Genomic DNA, 12,353 nt, shown 5'->3' on the forward strand with positions numbered 1-12,353 from the left:
CAAATGAAACTGCGCTCTCTGCCTCTGCATTGCTCAGCCGTCACTTGCCTAAAGCTGCAGCGCGCTGCATGGCAGCATGTGAGCGTGTGACGTATACGAACTCATTTTACGCATGCAATAATCATGCATGGACATGCTTGCGCTGAGTCGTAAACTTTCATCTATTTCTCTCTCCCTCTGCCCGCTGTCTTAGAACCAGCTTTAATAGCTGTCACTCTTTTTGCGCTCTCATTATCTCGCTGCTATGATCCTCTCTGAGCGAGTCTTTCAGTACACGCCATCTCTCTCTCTCTCTCGCGCGCACACGAGTATCGCCATGGAATAGGCAGACGACAAGAACAACAGTTAGTCGACCAAAAAAAATGAGACATGCACGATGGAGAGATATGTACAAAACCATACAGAGATATGTAAAACACTGAGAACAATCGCATAGGGTATTTTTAAGTAACACTGAGAATAGTATCATGATCCGACTCAAATATAATAAATAAATAAATAATTCAATCAAATCCACAGGCATGGTTTCGCCCTGTTAGCTACCCAAATAAAAATCCAACAAATATTCATGGTATTACCGCCATTCAAAGTGCATGCCCATGTTTAAGTTTCATTCACAACAAAAAAATATTGTATTTCACTATTTTTTTTAAATTGAACAAAAAACTTTCCAAGCTGACCACGTGTGAGTAATTTATCCATTTGAGTGCATATTGTGCTAAAAATGTGTCTGGCAAAAGTGACACAAGCTGACTGCAAGGGATCCCTGTATTCCGTTTTTAAACACAGCACAGAAATACATAAATAAAACTAGTCGAGAGTGTGTGTGTTTTTTTTGTTACCAAAAGGTGAAGTGGGAGTTGGATTAACAGAAAAAAATATCTAAACAAATCTTAAAATGAGCTGAGAGTATATTTCTACGTGCTATACCAAAGACTAGATCTCTCGTTTGCCATGATCTGCTGTTCCAGCTAAAATTGATTTTCAATACTTTAAATTGTTGAAGTTCTCGGTGCCGTACCGGATTTGCTATCAATAGCAAACAGTTTGCAAGTCCGAGTTCCCGCTGTGCTGTGATCCAAGTTGTTCCAATCCAAGCCGTTTGCAGGCAGGCAACAACAGAGGCAAACATTTAAATCGTGCCCAAAGCGTTTTCCTGACATATTTTCATTGCGTCTCCCTCTAAGCCCTTCAATCTGTAGGGAATAGTTTTGAGAGCAGCAAAATCTGAAAGAGGAAACTCAAAGCTGATGCTGAAGCTGAGGCTGAGGCTGAGGCTGAAGAACGAGACTGAAGCTGAGATGCTGATGCAGAATGAAGAAAGAAACTGGGCAAGGCAAGGAATAAATACATAACTGAAAATGACACGTTTGCCGCAAAGTACAGCAAAAACTAAACAAAAAACAATACGACAAAGTGTCATAAAAGTTGTACACAAAACTTAAAAAAAAGTATCTGCAACAGCAACACAGCAATGGCAGCAATGGCAGCGGCAACAACAATTACCCACTGAGAGGCGGCAAGAACAAGGACAGGAACCAAGTCGACTACAAGGCTGGAGCTGGAAGCTGCATCTGAAGCTGATGCTGAAGCTGATGCCGAGGCCGAGCCCACTAAGCACTTGGAAAATGACATAGGCAACTGCAATTGTTGCAACTTGTTGGGCAAAAATAATAAGCAAGTGAACTTAAAATGATTACACAACAAAGTTTTACCCTTCAATTTTCCGGTGAGGTAAAAAACCAAAGGCAAACCGGCAAAAGCAGCAACAAGCCACGAGATTTACGGCTACAATCTGCAGTTGTTGAACTTTGCATTTAAAGCCGCATGTGGGGATTGGAATTGATTGCTCAGCTCCCACACACAACCTCCCCGCTGACTCTGACTCTGACTCTTCCTCAACCATCTCCCAAACCAATCTCCACGTCGCTGTATGCCACTGGCCACCCCGCTGTGCTCGACCATGGACATCCTTTCATTTGTATTCAATATGATTTTGGCAGGCCATAAAAAAACGTTTAACAAAGAGCAGGGCAGGGCAGGCAGGCATGGCAGGCAGGCAGGGTGGGCGGGCAGGCCAGTGAATTCGGTCGGGCAAGTGGCAAGTGAGTCGCAAGTGGCGAAGTGGGCAAGAACGGACGAACGGGCGGAAGTGTTGAGGGTCGAGATTTTCATTTCATATATTGCCCACAGCAGCTGCTGGGTGGCCATAATCATCATCATAATGGATATGGTGGGGGTGCAAAGGGTCCAAAAGGAGCGGCCGGTCCCTTTTGCTGTTTCAGTTTTAGCCCTCATAAATATGCCATATATGACCCATCATCGTCTATGCCGACGGGGTCAATGTTTATGCTAAATGCCAACTATTTAATGCTTATATCACTTGATGTCGGGCCACGCCATATCCAGCCATTCCGCCCCAACCCTTTTCATGGCTAGAAAGTTGGCGAAAGCGAAAAGTGTTGCCTGCTAATGAGGGCAGGCGGCCATCAATTAGATGGCATGGCCAAGGGACAAGCGGATGGACAGGACAGCCTATTTGGTAATGCCTGATAAATGTTTATGCCTCTACCCTTAGGGTTGCGCAGCCAACTATTAGACAGTAAAACGTAGATTATAGCCAGTGGGGGCGAGAGCAAAGTAAATCTTATTATTGTTCGTTGCTTACACTGTTCACTGTACTTACTTGTTACAGTCACACATATGCATATACATATATGTACATATTCTGCCGAACGGCAGCAGAGAAGCCTATGCAGCAGCTCGCTTTGGCACTTTCCTCTTTTCGCCTGCTCTATTGCTCTCTCGATCTGTCACGCTTTCGCTCTCTCGATCTGTCGCGCTTGCGCTCTCTCGATCTGTCACGCTTGCGCTCTCTCGATCTGTTGTGCTTTTGCTCTCTCGATCTGTCACGCTTGCGCTCTCTCGATCTGTCGCGCTTTGGCTTGCATTAGGCCACGGACAATTCGGTCCGCCTGCCCTTCAATAATCCTGATCTGCTTTTTCTGCTAAAGTTTCATTAATTAGCATTTGTTTTCCATGAACTTGCACTGCCCCCGAAAAGGCATTGAATTTCGAATTGTATTAAATTCAGTGCTGGATAACAAGTTGAATGAAGCCTGCCGAGAGGCTTTAATCGACTGACGCCTGCTGCGTGCTCAAGATAATATTCGACACGTCTTGAATTTGCGCCCCAAGGTGTATTATAAAGTCAAGTGAGAGCTTGCCACATGTTATCCGAGTGCGATTGTATAAACACAAAAGGCGTGTGAGCGGGCAGGGGGGTGGAGGCATTCCATTGAAGGCATTTGCGAGTGTGTACCGTACCCAACAGTTGGTGTTTTGTGGGGATTGTGGAGTGAGTGGGTGGGTGGTCTTGTGTTTGTGCATCATTTGATTAACGTAATCGAATGACACGCCATATGCCAGTCAAGCCAGTCAGCCAGTCACCCAGTCATCCAGTCAGGCAGACAGACAGACAGACAGGCAGGAAGGCAGTCACTCAGCGACAGGAGGCGACTCATCTACATCTCCATCTCCATATCCATATTCATCTGCATCTCCCCAGTGTTCTCCTGTGGGAGAGTTAAAGCGAAGTAAGTCAGTAAAAAGTCACCAAGGCGTGCATGTGAAAGTCATTCGGGCTCTCGTATGTCTCTGTTTGATAAACAATTGACACATATACGGTAAGAGGCAGACAGGAGCCGGAGATGGGACTGGGACTGGGAATGGGGGGGTCCGGAGGTGAAGACGGAGACGGAGATGGAGGGCCGGAGCTGAAGGCGGATACAACGCATGTAGCAAAATCAATTTTCACCTTTTCACTTGATCAATTTCTTAACGGCAATGAAAAGTTTTCTGCGAAGTAAGCTGAGAGCACGATTGCGGAATGTCAAGCAGACCCGGGAATGTGGCAAGGGGCAAGGGGAAGTGGATGGAATGGCTAAAGATTCAGGCAGAAAAGCAGCAGGCAGGCCAGGGCCAGGACCAGGACCAGGACACTGGCAGGATGAACAAGCAGAAGCACGGTCACAGATAGCATCATTTGCATTTCCACGCACAGACACACACACAGCCTGAGAGTCAGGATACACACACACACACACACGGCAGCCCAGAAGCCGTTAACAGTTAGTTGGCGTCGAATATGTGTGGGGGGGGGAAAGGGGTTCGGTGTTCGGCGTTCGGCGTTCGGGCTGCTGCGGATGGGCCTGAGGATGAGTACCCGTACGAGAATGGCAATGCAGCTTTCTCGCCTTACGTCTCGTTGCGTCCCATTAAAAATTATGTTGAGAAGAAAAGCAGACGGAGACGGAGACAGAGAATCAGCCGAAAAGCGACCAAGAAGCAGAAATAACACACGGACATGGTCACGGATGCGGCGGATACGGATACGTTAAGAGTGTAGTAGTAGGAGGAGGGGACACAAAGAACAGATAGAGAGGGAGAGAGAGAGCTATTCTGTGTCGCTCCTTCTGCCGGAAGCAGCAAATTTTCATTTTATTTATTTTATAAAGTGCTCGACAACCGCCGAGCAGCGTTGAGCAAAGGGGTTGGGTTGGGTTGGGTTGATGTGGAGTGGGTTGGGGTTAAACGGGAAAGGCCACGCCAACGACGTGTCACGACTGTGACATGAGTCGTGACACAGTGCGCCTGGCCTGGTCTGGCCTGGCCTGGCAGCATGTAGCATGTGGCACTTGTAACGTGTAACGAGTAAAACCTGCAACCTGTAACCGGTCGGATCAAGTTTGCTTCATTGGCTCAGCATAATTGTTTCCTGCCTCGGCTCGGCTCGACTCTCTCACTCTGACTTCTGCTGAAATTTACATGCCAACTGGGGCGAGTGGCACGGACTCGAACAGTGGACAGTGGGACAATGGAGAATGGCGACATGCAAGGCCATGAGTAGCCAGGACTCTGAGGCCGAGGCCGAGTCCAAGTACGGGCTACGTGACATGTCCTGACCGGCGTCGACAGGCGATAATGATGCCCGAGTAAAGATCATCGTAGGTGGGACCGGGCCTCGACCGGTTCTCTACCGGCCAAGCCATTGGTCCACTAATTGATTGACCTGCCCAATTTTATGGCCTGTCAGTGCCACTGATTGACTGACTGACTGACTGACTGAATGATTGACAGTGGCATGAGGGAGGCGTGGGGCGTGACTGCCAGTCCTTCCTTCCTTCCTACCATCTACCCATTTCCCCTGCTGCTGGCGCTGTAACTTTTAGTGCACGGCGTTGACCTCGAGATTGGTTCTGAGAGCCTGAGCTCTTAAATGGATTCGCCTGCAGGCAGCCCTTGCAGCAGCCCTGACCTGGGCCGCATGGGTCACATTTAATTGACCAATAAACCGACGCCAAATGACCAAATAAAACACAAGCAACACTTTAATGAGCAGCTTTTGGTTCAACGCTTTCTGGCTGAGAAAAGCCCATGAAAAGCGGGCAAAATGCTTAACAAGCGGAAGTGGGCCGGGGAAACAAAATAGCAAAAAAAAAAAAATGCAGACCAAAATGTGCGTTAAAGGATTCTGTTGACTTGCTTCGCCTTTTACCCGGCAGGCTGCCATTCTTATTAGCAATTGATGTGCATACAAAATACAAATTAATTTTGTCATCCGCAGACATACAGCCACAGCCACGTGGATACGTTTGCCTATTCCTTTGGCGCTTTTGTGTGTTGCAGCCAAAAAAAAAGAAAAAAAAAAAATATTGCCACGCAGACATAATGGCAACGTTTGAGTGGAGGTGGAGTTGGAGGTGGAGTCCTATGCTATGCCAAATGTCGCACAGACGCTGCCATTCAATGACTCATTCTCACACACACACACACACACACACACATAGTATCTGTGGGATCTCGCATGCATACGACGGAGAGCGGTGAGAGGAGGGAGCCAGGCAGAGGCAGTTAGTCAGTCAGTCAGTCAGTCTGTCTGCTGGTTGGGTCTGTCATTCAGTCAGAGTCAATGGGAGACATTTTGCTAACGTGAATTCGCGAACGAATGGCAAAAAGGGTGACGCTAGGGGCTGGGTACTTGGTTTGGGTGGGGGGCAACGATATTCTCAACGATATTCCCCATTACAAATTCAATTACATGCTTAGCTACACTTTAGAGAAATTGAATTTTTATGTGCATTTATATTTAGTATATTTTCACATGCCCCCCCTTCCAACCAGCCCCCACCCCAACGCCAACTGTCACGTGGATTGAGGTGCAGGAGGAGCACGTGGATGTGAATGTGAATGTGAGGATGATGGTGAAGGAGCTGCTGTAGCCAGGCTCTCAAGGCTCTGCGGTTAGCTCTGGGATTCCATCAGCCATTTTCATAGTCGCATCGACTCGACAGCTTAATCTGCGAGCAGTGCATAAGTGGAATCGAAACTGCCCCCCATGGCCAGGCCAGGCCAGGCCAGGAGGACTCCATCTTCACCTCCATCCACCACCATACAGAGCAGTGCCAAGTGCCAAGTGCCAAGTGCCATGTGCCGTGTGCCATGTGCCGTGTGCCGTGTGCCATGTGCCATGTGCATTTTGTGCATTCAAATGGAGTAGACAATTGGGAAATGGATCGCTTCGGTTTGTCTAAGTGAGGCGACACCTTAATTATGGCATTTGCTTGACAACAGAAAAAGACAAGCGCCAGAATGAGATGCATCCAACCAGTGGATACCACACTCCCATTTCCGGAAAGCAGCAAAGGAAAAGGACTAGGAAGGGACTAGGAAGGGGACTAGGAAGGGAACTAGGAAGAGGACTAGGAAGAGGACTAAGAAGGGGACTAGGAAGAGGACTAAGAAGGGGACTAAGAAGGGGACTAGGAAGAGGACTAGGAAGGGGACTGGGAACAGCAACAAGGATGCGTGACTGACAAGAGTAGAAGCCATTGTCTTTCCAACTCGAGTTCTGGCTCTGCTGCCTCGTCCCTCCTGACGAACTAAATTAGATTTTGGTTTGGTGAATGCCTGAGCCTGGGCTCAGGACTTGCATCCGCAGCTGGTGGGATTCGCCGTGCCCTGCTCTGCCCTGCGCTGCGCTGCTCGGCTCTGGCATTGCCATTAATGTCGCCGGCTCCCTCCAACTTTTGGGGGCACAATCCGCACATGTTCAGCGCACGCACAATGTGTGCTCCAATGTGTCCCTTGCCTGGGCCCCACCAGCAGCATCTGCAGTGCTGCTCTGGGTGGGGTGGCAGAGCGGAGTGCATTGTAGACAACTGACTCTGGCTTCCCTCTGGGGGTGGGACTCCCGCGCTGGCCCCTGGGAGGCTGGCAAGGGGGTTAAGGGCACACGATTATCTCGGGCTCTGCTGCTCGGCTTCGGGGTCGGCCTTTAATGTTAAGAACAAAATAGCGAAATAACATGAAAGGTTAATGCCAACTTCCCTTCCTTCCCTGCACCACCACAAGAGAGATAGAGGGACAGAGCACAAAAGCGGCCAAGAAGTGGCAAGTGGGTGGAGGTCACGGCAGGACGGTTGGGGGGGTAAGTGAAACAATGCTCGAAATTATTATACCGCCTCTGCCGCTGCCACTTTCTCTTTGTCCTCTTCAGGCGCCCTGGACGCTTCTCTTTAGCTGCAACATAATTTTGTCGACTGCCCTACGGCATTTAAGGGTCCCCTGAACATTCGCTTCATTCTGACAGCCCACTAGACCTGAGATAAGCGATAAAATGCAGCAGAAACTCGCAGAGCAATGGGGTAAGGTGTAGGTGCCACATTACACCTGTAGAGCAGCCCTCGAAGGTACTGCCAGCATGGTTCCAGGTTAGGGTATAAACTCTTGTGCTTGGCCTTCTTTCCTTCTGTGTTGTCTGTGCTCTGCGCTCTGTCCTCTCTTCGGTCTCGCATTCCGTTTCAATTTGTTGCAGTTACTTTAAACAATTACCAAAGCACACGAACAGCTGCAACATAGAAGAGCAAGAGCAGCAGCAGGAGGAAGAGTACAAGTACGATAGAGAGAGAGAAATGGTGGTGCTGATGGTGACCCAAGTGCCGCTGGTGACCCAAACAGGTCGAGTTTTTGTTGCCTGTATTTCTTTTTTTTTTTTTGGACACAATGCTCTGACCATAATTTAATGATGATCCGGCACGAGGAGTGCCATCATCCACTGTCAGAGGCATCTCCAATGTGTTAATCTGTATAATTTATGCGACAATTGAGGCAAAAATGAAATTTGTGCCAGCCAAAAGAGGAGGCAGGCAGAGCAAGAGAATGAATGCCCGTCTCTCTCTCTGTCTCTCTCTCTCTCTCTCTGTCTCTCTGTCCTCTCTCTTTCTCTGTGTCTCTGTCTCTTTGTGGTTGAGGTCGGGTTTGATGATTTGATGAGGCTGCATATCAGACACATGCCACTGCTCCATTCGTTTCACATATTCTTGTCTGTGTCTCCCCCTCCCCGTCTCTCCCCTCGCTCTCCCTCTCTCTCTGTATATATATATATCCCAAAACCAATCCTCGGCCTCGGGCGCCGCCTGCCCCTCTGGGTGGCAAACTCCTTTTCTACGTAAACGTGGCATACAAATTGCACTCATTTTAGTTTCTCACGTTTGTTGCATGTTGTACATGACTGCAACGCGCACGCACACAAATTGACACACACACACACACACACACAGACGACGCGCAGTGGGGTTTGGGGGTTGGGGTTGGGGGGTAGGCCTCGACCTCTGCTTAGTTGCAGTCCCCGCCCCGCCCCGCACCGCCTCGCCGCTGTGACTCTCTTTTTTGGGGTACTAAACCCTGAAGTCTGCCACGGTATCCTGCTGCTCTGCTCCTCTGCTGACCTGCCCCGTTCCCTGTCGATGCTAGCCAGCCAGCCAGCAGCTTCGGCTGCCTGCCTGCCTGTCGCCTGCCGCCTGCCTGTCGCCTGCCGCCTGCTCTGTTTTCCTGTCGCTTCATCGGCATGCGACAAACGGAAATGTTGCTTTTATGCTTTAAATATGGCAACTTTGTGGTGTCGACACACACACACACACGCATACACACACACACACATAGCTACAAATACAGACCAACACATGGACAGATGCCATTGACGGTCGTGTCGATTGCACGTCTTGCTTTTCCCCCCTCAGACCCCACAAAGCAAAGCTGCTCTTTTCACTGCCTATGCATCAGAGCTGTATCCCCCCCCCCCCAGCACCACCACCACCACACAGCCCCCTATGCCAAACGCTGTGCCTTTCTATAGCTATCTCTATTGCTCTCTCTCTCTTGCTCTCTCTCTCTCTCTTGCTCTCTCTGTCTCTCTCTCTCTCTTTTGCTCTCTGTGTGCGTGTCTGTGGAAGCGATCGACCATGAAGCCTTCCTTCATTATTGCATTTCATGATTTTGCGGTTCTTTATGCCCGTTCCTTCACACTCGCAGCCAGAGGAAGAGCGGAAGGACGAGGAAGAGCAGGAGGACGAGGAAGAGCAGCAGGGCGAGGAAGAGCAGTAGATGGCAGGGACGAACTGGCATGGTCACTAGGACAGGAGAAGGAACAAGGACAGGAGCAGAAACAGGAGCAAGAAGAGGAACAGTGGACGAGAATCGTCTGCCATGTGCCATTTGCCATGTGTTTGGCCTGGCCGGGACTGGTGTCGACACTTTCACAACATTCCCAAACCCAAGCCCAAAATCATCTTCATCTTTCCATCCATCCAGCTGCAGCCCCAGTCCCTGTCCCTGTGCCCCATAGCCAGCTATGTTGCCCACGGATAGTGACAAAGACATCGCAGTCACAGGCTCAGATGCAGTTACGGGCACGGCTACGGGCTACGGGCTACGGCTACGGGCCACGGCTACGGATTTCACTCACTCTTCATTCCAGCGCCGAGATGTGTGGCGGATGGCTGTGTGAGTATGTGCATGTGTATGTGTTTTTTGCTGCCTCCATTCAAATTTTCAATATTTTCTGTGTGTCGGTCGGTGGTCGTTATCACGCATTTCCTGCCATTTGCATGGCCATTGGCATTGCCACTGCCATTGGAATGGGCACAGGGAACAGGGCAAAGGGAATTGGAAACGGAATCCGAATCCGTATCCGAATCGAAGACCCCCCCACAAGAAGGAACCACCGTTAACCGACTCGTCCAATTTGCCGCTTTTGCGGTTCTAGTCCGACCCGTAGAGTGCATTATGGCGGCACACGGAACTCCCAATGAATGGAAAACCGATCATGGAGGAGGCCCGCCCGTCCGGCAAAGGCGATTATGGCTCTGGGCATGCAGCAAAAACGGAATAGCAAATGCCGCCAAGAAGGGGGGCGGCACAAAACATAAAGCTGCAGCGAACAGTCTGAACAGTCTGCACAGTCTGAACAGGAAAAGGAACAGGAGTCTGAGGAGTCTGAGGAGACTGCTAAGCTGCAATATTCCACACACTGACGAGAGACAAGACGAGAAAGCGAGAGGCAACGATCAGAGACAGCTCGAGCTTAAGGCGAGGATCGGCTTAAGAAATAAAGCTACAAATAATTAAAGAGTGGTATGAACACAAGATTGGATGGGCCTCAGATTCAAGCAGAGTTTGATGCGATTAATATTTCGATGCTTGGCGATGAGCAGCAGCTGGCAAACGTTGAAGCAAATATCGAATATGATTATGAATTGTATGATCCAACTGTAAATAGTTATCTCACTTTGTCTGTCCCTCTCTCCCCCTACAGATATTAAATGTCAGCCCAGTAAAAATATTTAACTCGCTAAATGCAATCTGCTGCAGGCGTTGCCCGTCCACTGATCAGTTGATTCGCATGCCAACAAAGCTGCAAATATTTGCTGAGTGCCTTTATGTCATACCATTTTTTATATCAACGATTCGCATGATTGGGCAGTCAGTGGCCCAAAGTCGTACTCCGATCGCAGCCCGATGACGTTTAAGTTAATCTGCTGGCACGAGTATCTGCCCCATTGTGAGGCATCGTGATTAAACACAAGTGGGTGCACTTCTGGCTGCCAACACTGGCTTTCATCCATTTAACTGGCACTTTCAATGATCAGGGACGCCCACCTCATGGCCTGGCCTGAACTGTTCGTAATCCGAGAGACAGAGACAGAGACAGGGAGAGAGAGAGGGAGAGAGTTTCCGCTTGGGGGGTGGAAATACTGGGGCATCACATTCAGCTGTTAATGCCACTGATTGCTAATAAATTGACAACCATTTCAGCATTTTCCATGCCAGAGCCCCAAGGCAAAAGGGCAGTCCAACGCACACACAGCCACGCACACACACACACATAAGGATCAGCAAATGGAATCACAGCCAGGAGTAGTCCGCAGTCCGAAGTCCCTTCAATGAATATGCAAAAATAAGGTAAACAGTGAATAAAATCAAAATAAAAACTCATTTATCAACACGCACTGCCACACGGACACATCCAGAGGCACACAGAGACAGACAAACAGAGTATATCCATCTCCATCGATAAAAAAGAAAAAAAAAAAATCAAAAAAAAAACAGAACGGACAAATGTGAATCAGTGTGGAGCTGAGCTGAGCCCACGGCGCTGCGCTGGTTGCCCACGTGTTGGGCCAAGGGAAAAGGTTACAAAAGCAGGTTAAGCTGCTTTTTAAATAATACGCACAACACGTTAATACACACAGGGCCACAATCCATCCTGCCTTCCTTTCGTACTTCCTTCCACAGAGTCCATCCCGTCCATCCACTTACTCGCCCATTCGAACGCTCGAGTGGAAGACAGAGACGAAGCCAAATTCATTTGTGCCTTGGTGCCCTGTGCCTTGTGCCGGGTGCCCTGTGCCGGCTGCCACGTGCTAGCAACTCCACGGGCGACCAACGACTGAAATCATCGTCTACGGGGACGACCAGAAACGAGCAGCAACGAACTGCCACGAACCTGCCCACGAGCACCATTCACCAGTTCGTGGCGCCTCGCGACGTGCCGAATGCCCGAGCCGAGTGCTGGCAGGCGTCGCCGATTGGCGATGCTGCCTTCGACTGCGGGACTGCGGGCCCCGTGTAGCGTACCCCGTAGACGTTGACGTTGTCCGTAATCCGTTCGCTGGATTTTTTGAATTAGTTGCGTGTGGTAGCTTGTTGACATCAGTACCGGGTACCGGATGCGGATGTGGACACGTGCGTGGCTCGCAAATCTCTCGCCAAATCTCGACTTGACGCGTCTCTAGTGCCAGCGCAATTTCCCGGTGATCTCACGTACGGTTCGCTGCACTTCAAAAATACTTAAAAAAAAAAAAAAAAACATACGATATATCCCCAAACGATTTCTGTTACATTTTTTTTTTTTTTTTGCCCGGCATCTCACGAGTGTGTTGTGTGTGCCCTGCTGGTGTGTGTTTCGAGTGTGTGGTGAGTGATTTTTTTTTTTTAATTTTCTGTTTTTGTTT

The sequence above is a fragment of the Drosophila obscura genome, unplaced genomic scaffold (genome assembly GCF_018151105.1).
Source record: "Drosophila obscura isolate BZ-5 IFL unplaced genomic scaffold, ASM1815110v1 contig_137, whole genome shotgun sequence".
Classification (NCBI taxonomy): Eukaryota; Metazoa; Arthropoda; class Insecta; order Diptera; family Drosophilidae; genus Drosophila; species Drosophila obscura.